Source organism: Protopterus annectens, chromosome 15.part0 (genome assembly GCF_019279795.1).
Source record: "Protopterus annectens isolate FY-2018-M chromosome 15.part0, PAN1.0, whole genome shotgun sequence".
In the NCBI taxonomy this organism is placed as follows: domain Eukaryota; kingdom Metazoa; phylum Chordata; order Ceratodontiformes; family Protopteridae; genus Protopterus; species Protopterus annectens.
In genome coordinates, this window is record NC_056749.1 from 479,552,603 (window position 1) to 479,573,225 (window position 20,623).

At 40.2% G+C, this 20,623-nt stretch overlaps 1 protein-coding gene and 1 long non-coding RNA gene across 2 annotated transcripts in view; both read right to left on the reverse strand.

Moving 5' to 3' along the window:
- Window positions 1-3,436, reverse strand: part of LOC122789770 — a 223,784-nt gene extending 220,348 nt beyond the window's left edge. The window contains exon 1 of the long non-coding RNA XR_006362880.1: window positions 3,167-3,436. This is a non-coding gene — a long non-coding RNA (uncharacterized LOC122789770). The remainder of the gene's footprint in view (window positions 1-3,166) is intronic.
- Window positions 1-20,623, reverse strand: part of ATG4A (autophagy related 4A cysteine peptidase) — a gene marked incomplete in the record, with an annotated part of 835,516 nt that overhangs the window by 530,795 nt on the left and 284,098 nt on the right.

Consider the following 20,623-nt stretch of genomic DNA (forward strand, 5'->3'; position numbering starts at 1 on the left):
TATTCACTTAGTGTACAATTATGGCTGTTCACTATGTCACCATGTTGTAAAGATATGGTAGTCAAATAGACACTTCAGCAGGCTTACTTTTCCCCATGGTGGTGTGATAATGTAGTCACTGCACTTAAAAGGATACATGTGTAATGATACCCCCCAGACACAAGGTGCTGCATGGTGTCTTTTCACTCCTACAAGACATACCTTTTTTTTCTTCAATTTTTTCATAATAGTTTACTGTGTCTCTCTATTACCTCAGTGTTGGTGACACTTTTTTCATCATGGAATCCATGCCCTAAATAGGATTAAAACTATTCAGTTATGGAGCATACTTCAATTTACACAAACTCACATAACCCATGTAGTGCACATTCTTTCCCTCTGCTCTCCTTACCAATGTCATCTGCTAACTCCTAGCAAGATACCCAGATCCCATAATAGTCCCCAGTTTTTGTTCCCACCTACATATTTTACCTCTTCCTGTGCAATCAAAAAGCTCAGGATCCTTCTGTCAAAGTATGTTATATCATTTCATCTTTTTTTTTTTGTCTGGTGTACTTAGCACTAACAGTAACCTCCCTTTGTAACTAGATGATCAGTTCTACATGCCTTTTTACTAAAGCAGAACCTATATCCAGGTTAGGCAGAGCCCCTCACTAACTCTATTCAAGAGAAATCTTGACGAGTGGATGGGAGATCATATGTTTACCCTGGGGGTCATCTCTGTGTCACTACTAGACAGAGGCACAGCAAACTAAACCCTAAATGGGAGTAGTATTCTCATCCTAAGGGGTGGTGAAAGCCACACACACTCTGGCTAGGCTTATAAATGCCCTAGGGCAGATAGGTTCATAGGTTCGTACTAGGCTAAGCAGGTAAGAAGCATATTACATAGTTTGCCTCCGATTTTATCTCCGCTGTTACCAACATAACCTCTGGCCCTTTTGACAATATTGAAGGTTTAATTTTTGGCAGTAGCATCACCTGACATACTCTTCCAACACAAAACCTCAGATTCTTGTCATATGCTACAAAGACTTGATAGTCCATCTAGATATATTTTTTGTGGAGAAGGATGTAAACACAGACTAGACAAAAGAAGCTGTTTTCATGATACATTTGCCAAATTACCCATAGTCAATATAAATACCAAAGTTCCTCCCAGAAAAAGGCCAGAGGCTCAGCGGAATTTTCCTAGTCAAATTACCAAGCATTCCAAAGTACAATTTTCAGGTTGGTTTCAGATAAAAATAAAAAAATGCTGCTTAGAAATGCATATTTAAATGTTCATTGGTCCTAGATCCAGAGATCACAGAAAAACAATACTTACAAAACAGACCATTTGATAACTGGTTAAGTGATCTGGTCCACTGTTGTCCTTTTTCAGCCATGGCCTAGGTCATATGTGGAACAGTAAAAAACAATACATGTGAAATATTAATAATGTCCAACCAACCAGCTGCCAGCATGATTTTCAATGTGAAAGGAAAACAGGACAAAGCCGTAAACCCACAAGCACAGGGAAACATGTTAGCCATACACCTACCCACATGCCAGAGTTAGGGACTGAAGCATGGACTGTGGATCTTGAGGCAGATACACTAATAACCAGTAGCTATCATCCAAAAAAGGTATCTTCACAAGAAAAAAGTCACCTTTCACACTGCAAAGCACATTTTAACACCATATGTACCAACGTAATTAAATCATACTGAAGTCTTACATGCTTTAAAATTAAAGCTAAAAGAAAAAAAGAACCTTTAAAATACAGGAGTAGTTCAACAATAATGTAATAAAAGCAAAGGGCAGTACTCAAACATTGTGCACAATTGCATGGGGCTAGTACACATTTGAATCCCTGTACCAGTGCCCTGTGCACTTTAGACTTTTAGTAAATGTGGAGTACTGTTTGCTAAGTAATCACAATCATACACAGACTCATATGTCTAGGGGTTCCAGATACTGTGACAGGAATGCACCCCCATTACAGAGTTAAGGTACAATTAAAAGTCCATGAAATTATTATTGCTTCAGTATTTGCTTTTCCTAGGGAAAAGCACACTTGGAAAACATCATTGTGCCCAGAATTGCCTCCTTCTCCAGTTCATATGGAGTTATAGTGGAAGCATATTTAAGAATACTAGAAAATTAATTTATATGCCCTGTTGCTCCTACTATTATTGTAACTACATAAGTGTCTATTCCGTATTGGGCTCATTTCTGTTTGCATACCCTGGTATTTTAGGGCTAAGAGTCTCAGTACCTGCATCACTAATTACTACGTGTAGTTATTTCATTGATTAAAATTACTTTTGTCCTTGACTATTACACCTGTTCTCTCTTGCATCTACTTTTAACTATTGTTATTGGGTGACCCATGTTGTTATCATAACATCTTTATTTTCAGTATTTTGTTTTCAGCGTTTCTCAGCTACCTGTAAGTTTTAGTGTTTCTACAATCCTAGGGAACCAGTCTCGCCTCATTAATTGTGCTTTTGAGCATGCGGACCCACAGCCATGAGTATACTGCTACCAGAAACAAGATGTGCAACTGATGTACTACAGAACCTGCATTTGTTTGCATCTTCCACGTTTTAAATAGATTTTGTAAGACACTGTGTACGTAGTCTGCCATTAACCTTTCATCTTTTGGTTTAAAGGATGCCTCTACTTATCCACCCAGCTACCCATCCATCTATGTATCAAATCTTAAAAATCCGTATGCAACTGTTACAGTTGTATATACTTGCCCCTTTAACTGTGGGCTTCCCATGTTCTTTACATTATTATTTTTTTTGGCACTTTGTTGCCACTTGCTTTAAGTCTACTTCTGGTTCGACTTCTATTCCCACTGCTTTCCAAAATGCCTTTGCTGCTCTGACCAAAGATACCGTCTTAGACTATTTCTTCATGGTTTAAAACAGTTTTTGGCTCTAATGTCAATAAGTTTATTTGCAGCTCCACAATTGTAGGCAAATACGTACAGCCAATTTCAAGGCTCATTTCATACCTCCTCCAGACCTACGGATTTACAGTCTTGCCATGCAACATTTTTTTTTGTACATAATCTGATAGGGATGAAGTATTTCTTGTCCAACTGATTCAGTGCTTTTTTGGGCCAGCCAGTCACACAAAAATTAAGTCAGAAGAAAAGCAAGCAGATTTTTACCTTGAACTTTATTCCAGGATGTTAAGGCTGTGCTCTGTATTAGATTTATTCTTCCGAAATATTCATAACTAAGCTTTCTTCTCATTTGTTGAGACTTTACTGCGGACCCTTCATCTACTCCTAGATATTTTTAAGTCGGCCTTGATAAAGTTGTTTTATACTGCATTCATCTCCCAGGTTGGTCTTGTCTTGCTGCTTCAGTGTTCTTGCTATAAAATGTTGTTTCACACCTGTATCAGCACCATACGTCATTCTTACACCACCTGAAAAGATTTTAACAATTTGTAGTTATGCTTTTAGGTGCTTGTCTGATAAGCTTTACATTTTTAATTTATACAGTAAATGAGAAGCCATTGGGCAAGATTGGTTTCTGAAGTTAAGCTGCTTAACCTATTAAGCTGTAACCATAGCCCAAGTACAAGGCAAAACAGCACCAGTAATAGAAAAAAATCTTGACCTAGAATATTCTCCTTCAGATTTTTTAAGTCCATGGTATAATAATTTGCCCTTTATCATTACTCATTTGTAAAATAGTTTACCCACTGTTTCTTAGTTATAACTATGCAATTTATCAGCATAGGGTTTATTTTATATATCTGTAAGCATTCTATTATAGATTAGCATGGGATACCATCTATAATTTTTATTTTAGGCTATCCATACCATAATTAGGTTTCACTCCTATTTACACCTCTGTTATGGCTCCAAATGGTTTTCTTTGATTAGCTTATCTTCACAATACAGAATCAGTACAGTATGGAAATAAAGCAGAAAGGTAATGTGGGCTCGGATGTAATGCACAAAACACCCAACACCAGCATACTACTCTCTGAGCTAGATGATACAAGTCTGGACTGACTACACTTAAATATGAAAATAACTGATCAGAGTACAACTAAGATATGTTGGACAGCACAACATACCACTGGCCAAAACTGGCTGAATATTAAAAACAAACATACACAGACACTCGGCTGCATATTATTGTAATACTGTTGTGCACACAACTACCCCTTTTCCACACTACAACATAGTGGAAGAAACATCCGCCTTGCCTGTACAACACCAGATTCCCTCATTTACATGCTTGAATATTCTGTACCCTTCACAGTCATGGCCAAGGAATCAGAAGGTTTTATGAATTGCTTCTGTGACAGTGAATCTGTAAAAAGTTATGGTGTACTGCCAATCAGCAGTCATTGTACTATGAAAACAATAGATGTACAAGACAATAGGAATCGTGATCAAAACACACAGCACTTGGGCAGCTACAAACCTGGGTTCATGGCTGATCACGTATGCTGACAGGTTTGAGCTGCGCAGACGTTTGTAGGTCCCTTTTAAACCTAATCTTCTAATGAGCAACTTGTTTTTGCTATGTTAGAACAGTCTAGTGTTAAAACAGTCATCAAATTTCACTGCAGATACTAATTAGATGGACTGAGTGAGGAGATCAAAATTACAAGTTAAAGATAATAGATTTCACCAGTACAAAACACAGGTTTTAACATTTTTAAACACAGTTTTAACACAGGCTGGTTAAAAAAAAAAAAAAAAAAAAAAAAAAAAACTTTAATGAAAAAAAGTTACACAGGTGGTTTATAAATCAGTACCAGCAAGCAATATACAAAGCTTTTGGGAGACCAAGGAGTTCCCACAATTTTTTTTTTTTTTTTTTTGCTTTAAACAAACACAATCAATTGTTTGCATTTCATCAGGATGTTCTCCAAGTATTCACACTTGGTAGAAGCTTACTCAAGCAAATGGTTGACACTTGCTGTATTCGCACGTCTAATATGCAACATCACATGTATACATTTACACAAATTATTTCATCCAATGTCAAAAATATATTCCATATAAATAAAGTACATTAAACACCAAGCACCACATTAAAAGAACACAGATCAGGAGCAAGTACTTTGTTTCAGAAAACAGAACTTGTCTTTCATATTGATGTTCCTTGTTTGTCAGATGGAATAGTTTTCAGAGTTGAGAGAGTCATAAAATATATACATAGAGCTGTTACGGTACTCTTCACACTAACCAAGCAGTAACATTTCACTAGATACTTCCATTCATGTCCACCTGAAAGGACTAAAGTGTCCTCAAGTCATTTATCAGCTCCAACATGGCAGTAATAGTGCTACAGGCTCAAGCCCCTTTAAAATACATCTTCCCATCATGCAGTAGTGTCTAGGATTACCTCAGATAGAGTAACAGTAACTACGTAGAACATATAAAACAAGAGTGAGAGTGTAAAGTGTGTTAACACAAACTAGAAAATCTGGTATTCAGGATCTACAAGAGTAACAGAATGAAAAGGATCAAACATTATGCCAAGTACATACCTTTTGTAGCTTATTCATTTAGCCTGCCCAATCCAACTTGTGGGTGGCATTATGACAGGGGACCCTTGAGAACAGAGGCCCCAAAGGATACTCTAGCTCTACAAATGGAATCCAAATTAGTGTTTAATGTGGGAACAGAGGACAAGTTACAGCTGAGAAAAGTAGGAATTACCAATGCCCTGGTGGAATGACCCGTAGGCTTAACCAGCAATGGCCAGTAGTACAAGACAAACATAAGTAATGCAGTCCAAGTCACCTGGAAAGTGTAAGTTTGGAAACTTTTCTAACCAATTTGTTTTTTGCAAGGGAAACAAAAAGCTGCCAAAATGTTTGGTCCTAGGAAGATAAAATGAAAATTGCCAATGCACTTCCAAACTGCGGAGAATGTACTGTCCCTTATTGGCATGACTGGGGAAAAAAAAAACACTGGTAAATTAATGGTTTTCATCACGGTCATTTCAGAAATTACTTTAGGAAAAAAGGACAGGTTTGTATGGTGGGACACACTGTCCTTATGTAAAGGCAAGCAAAGCGTAGAAGTTCCTGAAGCATGGTGAACACTTCTAACAGAAATGAGGGCTACCAAAACAAACGTCTTGCATGAAAGTAACCAACAGAAAGCTGGCTCAAATGGGGACTTCGTCAGTTCTTCCAAAATGAAGTTTGAATTGCATGAGGGAATAGGTTTTTCATTGGAAGCCTAAGAGTAGAACTCCTTTACGAAAGGCTTTACAAAGCTTATGTGGGGCTAAGTACATGATCTTGGTGCCCTGCATAAAAATTAGAAATTGTTTGATAATGTCCCTATTTTCACTACTGAAGTGAAACTAATTCTACTAGGAACTGGAGGAGAAGGAAACCACGCACACCACAAACCCAGTTTCACATAGAACTATCACAACTGCAAAACAAACACATAAACACACAAAGACATACTCGGAGGCACTGATCAAAAATCTACCAAAAATACAGAGGCCTCCAAAGCAGACACCCAAGCAACTGCCACCTCAAGACATAAGACATGCAACACATAGTTCTCAAAGTCAGTGTGCTAAACAGTCACAGCCCTTAAGGCCAAACACAATGCCAGACACACTTGTTATAGGTGACTCCATAGTCAGACACACTGACGTCCCACTCACCAGACTGAACAAGGAAAAGATCACAGTTAGCTGCCTGTCAGGCGCTAGAATCCACCACATAACACAAGCACTCAGGTCACTCCACAGCAAGTACAAGTATGACTCAGTCATTGTCCATGCCGGTGTGAACGACCCGAGACGTACCTCCCTGGACTACATGAAGAGAGACAGAGGAGCTCTCAGATTATGTAGCCCAGGCCGGTATGACCCTGACCCTGAGCAGTATCCTACCCTCACCAAGAATGATGCCACAATACAGAGACAAAATGATCAGCTTTAATAATTGGCTTAATTACTGGTGTCATTCTAAGGGGATCCAATGTCTGGGATGACATGCTTGACAAGCCACGCTGCTTCGCAAGGGACGGCTTGCACCTGTCACCCCTGGGCTTCCGGATATTGGCAAAGGCTCTTGCCACCCCCATAGTGCCTTTTTTAGGCAAGGCTCAAATGATAAACCTACCGCCCTAGAAAACAAAAACGGAGAAAAACTAAGGGTAATACTGCTCAATGCCAGAAGTCTAAACCTCAAGATGCACGCCCTCGAAGCCCTCCTCAGTATGGAGAACATCGATGTTTGTGCTGTGACTGAAACCTGGTTCAAGGCTCCTGAGAGCACCCCAGCACTATCAGGTTATACCTCATATCATGCGTTCCGGCCCCAAAATCCGGACCGAACTACAAAAGGAGGGGGAGTATCCATATTCATAAAGGATACCCACACCTCCAACGCACGAAGCATCGGAGACCATCCAGGTGCAATTAACCATAGGTAAAACTGCCCTACAGTTTGTAACATGCTACAGACCACCTTCTCAAACTCAGGAAACCCACACAGCCTTCCTGAAGACACTGGAGAGTATAAATGTCTCTCCAAACACCATCATATTGGGTGACTTCAACTACCCAAACATAGACTGGGAACATTACTCAAGCCCAACACCCTAGCCCAAAGGTTCCTTGAGTTCATAAAATCAAATGCTATGGAACAACTAGTCACCATTCCCACAAGAGGAGAAAATATACTAGACCTGATCATCACAAACATGGGGACAAAATGCTCCACACCGGAAGTATATCCCTCATTGGTGAGATCAGACCATAAATTAATCTCACTGGAGATCCACATTCCGCCCCCACCCCCAGCAAAAAAGACCACAGTGAAGAACTTCTCAAAAGCAAACTTCACACTTCTTAAGACTGGAGTGGTATCCTTCAAGGCCCCCGAGCCAGTGGAAACCACAACCCACGCTGCTGAAACCCTTACAAATGCCTTCTACGAGCACCTCCAGGAATGTATGGATCAAGCAATCCCTAATAAAATCAAGACCTTTTCCACCAAAGGCAGGCGCCCGGTCTGGTGGACTCCAGCCATAAACAAACTCTACAACAAGAGGAGAAAGCTACTACATGACAGAGCAAAATCCCTAAATGGGAAGGCATCTCTGATCAATACTAGCAAAAACTACGATCACTCATAAAATCATCCAAGGCCAACTTTGAGAGAAAAATCGCTAATGACACAAAAGACAATCATAAAGCCTTCTTTAGCTATGTTAGAAACCTGGGTGGAAACTCCCAGATATGCTCAGAATTAGTCCAAAATGATAAAAAAAATCACTGAACCCACAGACATAGCCAACATACTGGCAGACAGGTTCAGTGCAAATTTCTTCCCTCCCTCCCCAAAAGGAGAAATATCTATCCCACCAGAGTCTAGCCTCCCAAACATCTCAGATGCCCAGGTGAGAGCTGCTCTCTAAAGCAAAAAACACAGCATCAATGGGACCGGACGGTGTCCCCGGCTGTGTGCTACACGAACTCCATGAGGAACTAAACCCACACATAAGGCTGCTGTTTAATCTTAGCCTTACTACAGGATACGTACCCAAAGAATGGCGTACGGCAACTGTGGTCCCACTCCACAAAGGCGGTGCTTCTACGGACCCTGGAAATTACAGCCCCATAAGCTTGACGAGCCTTGTCTGCAAAGCAATGGAGAGGATCATAATGGAACTCATAAATAAAGACATTGGGGACCTACAGACACTGGATCCTACCCAATTTGGTTTTGTCAAGGGCAGATCCTGCCTCTTGAACTTGGTCGACTTTTTCGAAACAGTCACTAAGGCCATTGATGAGGGTAAGGCAGTTCACACAGCCTACCTTGACCTAGCAAAAGCATTCGACACAATACCCCACTCGGGCATCATAGAAAAACTCACCAGCTTAGATGTAAACCCATATGTCACAAGATGGGTTGCAAACTGGCTCAAGGACAGAACACACAGGGTTAGAGTTGCTGGTGCCATGTCAGACTCTAAGCCGGTCACGAGCGGTGTCCCACAGGGCTCAGTCCTGGGCCCCCTCTTGTTCGGCATTTATTTTTCTGAAGTGCAGGCAAACATAGGGTGATTGTGGCTGACAAAATTTGCAGATGACTGCAAACTGGGCACCATAATTGACACTCCATCAGACACAGACATCCTCCAGAAAGGTCTCGTAGAAATGGATAACTGGTGCCAGAGCCATGGCCTTAAGCTAAATGCCAAAAAATGTATAGTCATACCCTTTGGGAAAAACAAGGTAACCCCTAATTACCACATAGATGGTAATCCATTAAACACGGAAGAAGTTATCAGGGACCTGGGGACCCAAGTTGACAGTAACCTCTCTTTTGACACTCACATTTAAGTGGTTAGGAAGACCTTCTACATTGCCCACCTGATCATGAAGGGAATCACATCCAGATCAGGAGAGGTCATTGTACCCCTGTACTCTTCACTTATCAGACCAATGATCGAGTACAATGCCCCATTCAGAATGTACCTTACCCGACACCTGCAGCAGTTGGAAAGACCCCAAACGTTCCTCACCAAAAGGATAAAGGGGCTCAAACATATGTCATACGATGCCCGACTGAAGAAACTCCAGCTCTATTCAGTCTGCTCAGAGGTGATCTGTGCCTGACATACAAGGCCATGTCCAACCCGGAATTAATGGACATGCTCCACCTCAAAAAATCCAAATCCACCAGAGCCACGAGAGCAAGAGACTTAAACCTCAACACGGATATAAATAGGACGTGCTGGAGGGACAGATTCATCACCCAGAGACTCCCTACACTATGGAACAGAATCCCAGTCCATGTGAGGCAGTGCCCCTCACTGACTCTGTTCAAGAGAAATCTTGACGAGTGGATGGGAGATCGTAGGTTTACCCCGGGAATCATCTCTGTATCACTGCTGGACAGAGGCACAGCAAACTAATGGGTATAGTATTCTCATCCTAAGGGGTGGTGAAAGCCACACACACTCTGGCTAGGCTTATAAATGCCCTAGGGCAGATAGCCTAGTATGAACCTATGAACCTAAGAGGCCAATAGTTTGAGAGGAGGTCCAGATAACAAAAGCTTCCATTATCCCCAGTACAGTCTGTGTGTCAAAATTCAGAAGCAGTTAGAATCTTAATTGCCTTGAAAGAGAAGTACGTGTCTTTGGCCATCACTGGAATTGAAGAAGCCAAGCAGTCAGTTTTAGGTTGGGGAGATCTGGGTATGGCTTCCTGGAGTAATGTCAGAGGATATCCTGCACTGATCTAATACCAGAGGGGGGTCTCCAAGAAGGCTGAAGCAGATTTGTCTGGGCCAGAAGGGGGTTTTGGGAATGACAGAAGCCTTGCACTTGATTTCTTCCTGTAAAACACCTTGGGATCAAGGGGGCAAGGGGTGAGAAGGCATACAGAAGACTAGGAGGCCACTGTAGAGTTAGAGCATCCCTCAGTGACGGTCTCTGCGGTGGGTTCCTGGCTAACAACACCTACTCCATCTGGCATTAACTGGGGAGGCAAAAAAGGTGCAACAAGGGGAAACTCCAATGATATAAAGATTGGTTTTGCTACTTCTGAATGGAGGGGCCGCTCAGGAGGTATTCATATGATCTGCTAAGCCCATCCACAAGACAAATGAGAGTTCTTGGAATATGTATTGATGTAAGAAAACAGTGCAAGGCCATTACAGGTATGTTTGGAACGTTTCCCAACATAAGGGATACAATCAAATTCCTTCACATTGGGTGATATAGGAAACTACTGTCATGGTCTCCATTTGGATAGAAATCACTTCCAGACTGAGACCGTCCTGACATTCCTGCAAACACTAGAACTTCCTGCATCTCTAGGATGTTTATGTGACCACTGGCTTCATTGGGTGCCCTTAAATCTTGAACCATTCTCCCACTGAAATGCCCACCTATCCTAATGGAGAGACATCCCTGGTCACAATTGCTTCAGGAAGCATGAGGGATGAAATGTTTGCTTGAGTGGATAAAATGGGAAATCAAACCACCATTGCAAATGTTTCCTGCAGCTATTAATTATCAGAATTGGCTTACAAAAAGAGGAAGTATTAATCTAATTGAATCGAAGACCGATACCGATTGCATTAATGCTATGCTGTATAATGCTGTTAACTTATTACCTATAACACCTCGGAGCTGATTTCTTTGTAAAGTGGAGTGCATGTTAGGCCTGCTTGTCTAGTGGTCATTACCTCATGCCTGAAAGTGTCTCACATTGATTGTATGTTTATTTCCAAGAAGCGCCCCCCCTAACAATTTAATAAAGAACCTCACCCAGAAAGGAGAAACCCTGAACTCTGTGCCCAAGGACACCTACCTGGGGACTGAACTACCTCACCTAAGGTTAATACCTAAACATTGTATTTAACCTATAAATACTGTAGTTGTGCGCTCTGGGTCCAAAGGCACCTCTAGTTCATACCCCATAGCTTTCTGACTACCTATAAATAATTAAAACCCAAGGAACAGCCCTAGCAGTTAGCATGCTAATATTTAACCCAGTTTAAATCTCTTGCACATATTATTTTCACTAGGTTCTCCCTCACTAATATTCTAAAACCCATACACCAGTTTAACTAAAAATCAGGTTAAGTATATAGCTCTATTTTAACTTCTATTTTATTTATTTTAAATAAAAAAGTCAACTTCTTTTATATAACACAAATACTTACCTTAGCCCACCACTTGTTTGAATGCATGAGTTTGAATTTAACCACCTCAGATCAATAACTCTGAAATATTAGCTACCAAATTTCAACTTAAAAATAAAAACATTAACATTATCTGCATGTACATTCCCCCAGATAACAATGTAGCCACACTCCAAGACACTCTTCACTGGATATCCTCTCAGTACACCCAAGAAACCCTAGTCCTGGGAGACTTTAATAATGACTGGGGCTCCTGTTCCTCAAAATCCCCCTCCACTCACATCAACCTCCATGCATTCACTCAAACCATAGTTACCCCTACCAGATTAGGCAAACACACCCAAAAAGATAGAATACTGGACTGGATACTTGTAAATAGCAACCCCCAAATGTACACTGCAGGTACCCTCCCCGAGGATCTAAGTGATATCTCCTTACCTACATAGTTAAATAAAAAGCAATTATACCCCAACAACCTTTGCTCAGGAAAGTCAGAAGCAAAAGGGACCTTGAACCTGATAAACTTCAACTGGAACTAAACTCCTGCGACTGGTCGAAACTAAAGCATCTCCCCTTAGAGGAGGCTGTCACCTATTTTAACAAAAAATTTCTTGAAATTCTAGACTTACATGCTCCTACCCGCCTAAAGCAAACAAAAGGTAAAAACGTACCTTGGCTTTCCAAAGAATCAAGACTAAAAATAACCTGTAGAAATAAACTCTGGGCTACCTGGTGTCATACCAAAGACCCCCATGATCATAATAAAGACAGGCATGCGAGGAATGAAACAGAAAGACTTGTCCTACAAGATAAAAAACACTACTATTGTAGGTTACAGATGACTAATGAGAATAATCCTCAAAAATTCTGAGCTGGGATCAACAAGTTACTGTATCCTGCTAAAACAGACACCTAGCCCTGCTGCCACCACTAAAACCCCCAGAAGTTGCAAATAGTTTTAATCATTTCTTTACTGAGACTATTCAAGCTCTTGCCACCCAGCTACCTCCAAGTTCCCCTGACGATATTACCAACTCTAATAGCAAAAACGTATTCTGCTTTAAGCCTGTGTCAACTTCCCTTATTTGCAGACTGATCAAAAAACTAAAACCCACCACACTCTCTGCTGACCAACTCCTAGCTGAAAATCTGCAAATGTCAGCAGATGCCATTGCCTATCCAATCTCTATTTTAATCAACCGCACCATATCCGAAGCCGTAATTCCTAACATCTGGAAAACGTCTTATGTTATTCCATTACATAAACCCTCTACTGAATACTCTAATTACAGGCCCATAGCCATACTTTCTCCACTTGCTAAGATTATGGAGAAATGTATACATAAAACAATTCATGCAACACCTAACCCAAAATCACCTTATGGCTGATACCCAACATGGCTTTCGTCCACATCATAGTACTACCACAGCCCTATTGTCCTTCACTAACACCATCAAAAACCACCGCAACAATAATAGCACTTCGTCTGCCCTCTTCTTGGATCTTTCCAAGGCATTTGATATGGTCGATCATCCTATGATTAGGACCCTGCACACCCTCTGCTTAGACCCCAAAGCACTTCTTTGGTTTACATCCTATCTTAATAACAGACAACAGGCTGTCCTCTGGCAGAATAAGCTTTCTAATCTATTACCAAACACTACTGGAGTACCACAAGGCTCCATATTAGGACTACTACTGTTTTCCATCTTTATTAATGACCTGCCTACTATCATACCAAACATCAGCTGTACCCAATACGCTGATGACTCCACTCTGATCTGCTCAGCTGTATCTCCCACTGATCTAAAGAAGGATACCCAGTCTACATTCACTGCCATAGAAAACTGGCTCTCCAAGCATTGTCTGCTACTTAAATCCCAAAAAAACAAAACAAAATGCTCATATTCCCACCAACCCAAAGGTCTGTACCTTTCTCCTTCACCATAAATGCAAAAGACGGGACAGTCATTTCCCCTGACCCAAATACAAAATTACTGGTTGTCACTATAGACAATAACCTAAAATTTGACCTCCATGCAAGTCAGACAATCAAGACCATCAATAAAAAACTTGGGTCACTTTATAGAATCAAAGCCTTCCTCACCCCCCCAGCTAAAATAGCCATTGCTCGCTCGCACCTACTTTCTATACTCCTATATGCCACCCCCCTTCTAGCAAATATAAGTAAATCTGAACTTAGACTAACGACCTGTTATAATCACATTGCCAGGTTTACTACAGGCCTTCCATTTAGAACCCACCACTGCATCAACCTCAAACAGCTTGGATGGCTGGGATTTCCTAATCTTATCAAGTACAACCTGCTGATAATGGCTAACAAAATCCTCTATAACCCAGACAACACTCCAGCCCTTAGAAATTCTATCATCCCCCATAACACGTGACTGCTCCGCTCATCTAATAAGCTACAAATACAGACAACTAAAATTAACAATGCTGCTGGCATGGCCCTATCTGCAAATTCTGTAAGTAGAACCTGGAACATACTTCCAGCTGCCATGACCTTGCTCTCCTCCACATGCCAATTTAAAGCCACTATTAAACAACATCTGGCATTAAACTGGCTATACCACTGTGACAAGCCTGGCTAAACCAACATCATTTATGTTATTTACTTCTCTATTAGCTATTGTTAATTTCTCCTGACTATAACAAGGGTAATTTCTATCCTGTATACATGTCTATTCAATGTGAACCTATGTAACCTTATGAAATATCCTACTTGTATAATTGTACCATTTTTAGTCTGAATGTACTTTTATCTGCATTCTGCTCTTTTATCTGCATTTCTATTTTATATTTTATATCAGTTAAATATCCGTTTTATTTCAATTGCTATTTTTTCTTGTTTATGTTTGGAGCTCATCTCCCCGGGCCTCCGCTGTAAATGGACTTTGTTCCAGTCGGACTATCCCGGACAACAAATGTAAAATAAAAATAAATAAATAAATAGTAGCAGCAAAGATCATTGCACTTACTGGAGCCATTGCAGGAGACTCAATACAGTAATGAACAAACAATATCGACTATGCCATCAGTCCCACAACCCTGAGGACTAGAGTAGCTGCTGGGAATTCGACCTGTAGAAGTGTTCTGAAGTGCCAGCTTCAATGCCAGTTTCTCTCTGACCAGAGAGCATTTCATTTGGTGGTATTCAATTGACAGCCTATGACGACAGTGAAGAGGGGACTTCTGGCCTCTAAGAAAGACTCCATCGTGGGAGCAGAACCAAATCATTCAAGTACAAGAAACTCAATCCCTGGAGATGTAGATGGGCTGCTATGATGGCCATGCACTTGACAGTTAGGGTCTGTGGTGAGATCAAAGGGCAAATCTCTGAATTTTTAATAGCAAACTTCACTTGCAAGTGAAGGAAATCCTGGGATGCTTTATATATCTTTATGTAGAGGTAAGCATCCTGGCTGAGCGCATCCAGTGGTTTTCCTTAAGACAGGGCAGAACTGATTCCATCCTGACCATCTGGAACGGTGTCTTACTGACATTTGTTTAGGTGGATAAAGTCCAACATGAGCCTGTGGTTTGGATTTTATATACGCTTGATGCTCTTTGGTGTGCTGGGACCTCCTGGAAGGCTCTTTTATGGAGCAATGAGACTATATTTGCCTCCATCACCTTTGCCAGAGTGCTACATCTGGAAATGGCCACTTTGATTCTGGGGCGTGTTAGGAAAGAGGATAAAGAATAGCTTATAGAGGATTCCTTTGACCTTTGTGATTGCCTTCCATACATTGAGGTAAAAAGATAACCTCAGACTGCCTCTAGGGAGAGAAACCGAGCAGCCCATATTGGGGCAGCCTGTTGGAAAAGGCACTGTTGTATCCCTGGTTATGTGGATCTGGTTTGCCACTAGGCCTGCACCCATTAAAGGAGCCAGCTCTGCCACAGCCACCCATGTCAGAAGGCTGATGCTTGATCTTTCAGAACCAGAAGGATCTTGGGCCCTTTTAGTTTCTTCAATATAATCTTTGTGGGGTCTCAAACTTCACTCCAACAGTAGAAAGCCTCTTACCATCCTGTTCACACTTCTGATTGGTCCATCACTGAAAGAAAAAAAAATGCAGGAGGCACAGTCAGACCTGATATCACATTGCCATACCTGCTCCAGCTACCATCACTGTTCCATCTGCCACTGCATAAGGCACATGACGAGGTTCAAAATATTGGGCAGCATGCACAGGACCGACACCATCTACTTCCTAAAGTCAGATGTTACAGGTGTTTAGAGATGTTAGGGCCTGCTGCACCAAGTCCCTCTGAAAATGATTCATACAAGTTGCATAGTTCAGGGTCCTTAAAGTAAAAGTGCCTGAAGCACTTGCCTTGAAAAATGTTTCCATTACCCTGGACTCCTTGTTGGGGGGATAGACAGTACATCAATCAGTTAGCTCTTTCTTCATGGCTGCTGCCACAGTAACAGAATGCACCACAAGAGACTTAGTCCAATGCCATCATCCAAGGGAGGTTTCAGAATCTTAAATACAACCAGCAGCAAATTCAGAGAAAATATCCAAAAAACGGCAATAGGATTCAGTTCCACAGTAAACTTTATTACACTGACTTAGAGCCTCAGCCACAACAGCCTTCAAAGAGTACAAAATAAACAAACATTCACCTATATATGCACAAACAAAATCAGCAATTATTTAATAAAATGTCCCTGCAACCTTTTCTAGATTGGTGAAACCAAAAGGAAATTTAGAATTAAGTTGCAGGAACACATAAGAGACATTAGGAAACAAAAACTAGAAAGTCCTGTAGCATCTCATTTTTTTGGAAAAACACCATAGCAAGATTTATTACAAGCTACAATTTTGGAAGAAATGTTCATCAGGAAGGGGGATGAAAGATTAAAAGGGTTCAGGCACCTAGGCAGCGAGGCATTTCCCCTGTGGTACATTTGACTGGGGACAAATGGCTGAAATTACATTCAGCTGCAGAGAAATATGTCTGTTTGCAAATTCTCTGTGGGCAAAGAGAAGAATGTGTTGCCATACTTACAACTTCAATAACCAAATGCACAGGGGGAAAACAATGTCCATGGTCCCCAAGGGAACATGAGACAGCAGGCAATATAGCAGGCATAAGCAGCAGGCTGGCCAGAGGACATGTCAGTGGCAGTAAAAATGCAGTGCACAATGGGCAGTGCCTTTATAATCAGTGCGTGTGGACCACTACCCTCCTCACAGTGTCTAGTGAACATTACCTAAATGCATACTGGAGCATAAATGTGACTACAGAACCAGGCAGGATTTTCTGCATGCTGTAGCACACTTCTGCATGACTTAGTCATGCAAGTATGTACTGTACACTAAGCACAACACTCATTACTACTTCTGCCTCCATGCATTTGGTTATTAAAGCTGTGGGCATGGCAGTATGTGCTTCTCTTTGCCCACAGGGAATTTACAACAGCCATATTTCTCTGCAGCTGAATGCCACTTCAGCCATTTGTCCCCAGCCAAAATGTACCACAGGGAAATGTCTCGCTGCCTAGGTGCCTGAACCCAGATTAAAAATATTCTATCATACAAAGAAACTGTTTTCATATTGAAGTCTGACACATTAACACCAAGAGGTTGGAATAGAGAAGTTTGCTTTAAATCTCATTAAAGCGTTTATTTAATTGTTTGATTGTTTTATTAAATGATTGCTGATTTATTTATAGGGAAATGTGTTTTTTGTAATTTTGATCCCAATGAGGTCAGTCGCTACTCTCAAGTGAAAAGCAATCATTCTGCACATAACCTGGAAAGCTGTTCCACCTTCGGTTGGATCAGGGAATGCCACAGTGACTGGGCCTGTTTCAGAAACTGAAACTGAAACCCAAGTTGTTACCCCCAAAGCAGTGTGTGTGTGTGTGTATATGGACAGTCTCAAGGAGGGGATCAAACTGAAATCTTGAAGGCTGAAGTCTGTGATATCGATGGAATCTGAAGAAAGGATAAAAAAAATAAATAATCCACAAGCAAAGGAGAGTAGTATTACTGGAACTGAATTCATCCTCAAGTCAATGAGCAACTTCATGAGGTGCACTTCGTTGTTACAAAATCTCACCTAGACAACACAGTTACATAGATTGTATTTTATATAGCATATCATGGACAGGAGTTGGTTAAAAAATAAAAAAAGACAGCTGGGTACACAAGTCCCAGGGAAAAAAAAAAGTGCCCAATCCTGGTAAGCATACTGGTGCTTTGACTGGGAAAAAAATGATGGTGCAGAACCCTAAAGACATGAAAACATTCCTGCAATGGGGTTGAGCCAGGCTTAGGGGAAAGATGGCACCCCTCTGTAGAAGGGGGTAGTAGTCCACAAGAAATAAAACTGACAAGCCAAAAAAGTCATATAGATGAGAGAGTGGACCATTGAGATAAAGAAATTATGTATTGTTAATATTATGCAAGAAGACCAGAATTTCTAGACAGAATATTGACAGAGAAGTTAGAGAAAAGAAAAGTACTTGCAAAAGAAATGGTAAAAAAAAAGCTACAAATGCAAATTTACATTCATTAAATACAACAAATTAATGAAAAACGTTACACAAACCAAGAAACCTTGGGCCATTTGGAAACAGAAACTCAAGTGTGAAAATGTAAAGAACAAAATCTAGATATTTTTGAAAGTTACAAAAAAAGAAACATGGAAAAAATCTGATGTGATGCAATATTTACACAAAGGAGAAAGGCAAACTAATCAATACAAAAAAAGGCAACTTCAAGGACATTTGAAGAAAAATACAGGAAAAGGCACACAGACATGGGCAATTTCACAACACAAAAAATAAGATCACAAAGGTGAATGTAAAATAAAAGATCAGTAAGGTAGAAGCTAAACAAATAGAAGCTTTGCTAGAAGGTCTAACAGGTTATGACACAGTGTGATGAGTCCTCCAAATAAGGAGAAACAGGAGGAGTGGGAGACCGCTGAAGAAACATCAGCATAGGAAAGAAAAAAAAAGAAATGTAATATTTTCAATATTTATGCACAGGAGAAACCAAAAAAAAAAAAGTATCCAAGAGATGAAGAGGCAAAGGCATTTGGTTATGAAAAATTGTACAATACAAAAACAAGAAAACAAAACGGGATTATAGAAAAGAGGATTAGTAATGGACAAGTAAAATGCGCAGAAACTGAAGTTATGGATTACCTGTGAAGGGAAGTATTTAGTGCAGAAAATACAACCCTAGTAGGATCATAGCACAACAGAACATGTCCCCAAAATTAATGAGAAACGAGTGGAATGGAAAGCATCTGATCAGTTGCTATATGAAGATGCTTTGAGGCCTTCAGTAAGAAACCAGGACAAACATTAATTTGGAGTTGCACAGCAAGGGAAGGAGCAAGAAACTGTCAACTCTGACACTGTCAATGTTGTGGAGTGACAGGCCAGGGAATTCCCATATGAAAGAGCAATGGATGATGCATCTTCAAAGCTGGAGAGAGTATGTCACAGGAAAATGTTGTGGAACTTTAGTGCAGAATGCCTGCAGGTAATGATGAATAAAGAATGTGCCCTCAATTTAGAAGAGAAAGGATCTAAGGCAAGAGTTGCTCAATTTAGAAGTGAACAGACATAATAAGCTCGATGATGAAAGATTACAGAAAGTCAGTAAGACAATAATGATAGAAGTCTGATAAAAGAAATTAATTTGTTATATTGTGTTCATGTGATAACAGAAGTAAATATTAATTTAGCTGCACAGTAATATATTTTAACAGTATTCTCACAAAGATAAAGGGCAATAAAGGAAAGGAATAGCCCAAATGCCATCATGGTAGTATTGAACAGAGAAAACTATCAAGCAATTAAGACAAGGGTCACTGATAAACTATAAAAGAAGGAACCAATAAAAAAAAAATTACTTCGAAAGATATGTGGTAAAAGCAGCATGCAGTATTATATCAGACCAAGATCTATCATACAGTATTGCAAATAAACTAAACTAAAGATATCAGCACAGACAGAAAACCTTAGAAGCAAGAGAGCCTGCATGATTTTTGCAGGGGGTGCAAACCCAGAGCACCGCCACACAGCCATTCCAGTGTCCTATTACTTGGCTATTTCTCCCCATTTGCCATAAACACTGTTCAAATTTCTCAATGTGCATACTGTTTTATGCTTTACTTCTACAATGATAAAGATACTTGGATTTCATTTATAACTTTTATTTCAAATTTTATAGCACAAACACTGATAGACATTTACTATACCTAAACAAAGCAAAAGTCTTACAATGAAAACAGACTTAGCATTAAAACTTAACTACCTTTGAAACCCAAATTCACTGAAACAGCATTGAAACCCACATTCAAAGAAAATGCATCTTGTTGGAGGCAGGGTAAGTTTACCTTTTGGGTTGTTTTCAAATCATAGGCTCCTTGCACAAATTTTTAGAACCATGCAAAAGTTTTTTGATTCACCTTCCTGATTGTATTAATTATACTATATAATAAATTAATGATGTCCCTTGTATAATACAGCACCACTTGTTAAGAGTGCATTTTAAATTTATAGTTCTGAACATTTTTCCTTTAAGCAATGAAACAAATCATATGAACCATTAATGACAAAACTGCCCAATTCAGAAGATTTCAACCATAAAGGGCCATTAAGTTCTATCATACAATCCACCAATATCAATCAATATGCAGAATCTCTGCAGAAGTAAAAGTCATCTAAATAAGTCCACAATAAAGAGATCTGAAACCAGTGAAGAGGTTATCGCTAGAAAACAACTTTATATTTCAGAGTTTCATTTACAAATTTGGTGCTGGTTGCCCTTGAAGAATAAATTGCCTGTGTTACATTAAAAGAAATGGTAAGCTGGTGTATTGCAACAGTGAATGGGTGGCAAGCTGAAAAACAGGTTCATAATGACGTGGCATCTCATCTAAAGTAGGACATACTAA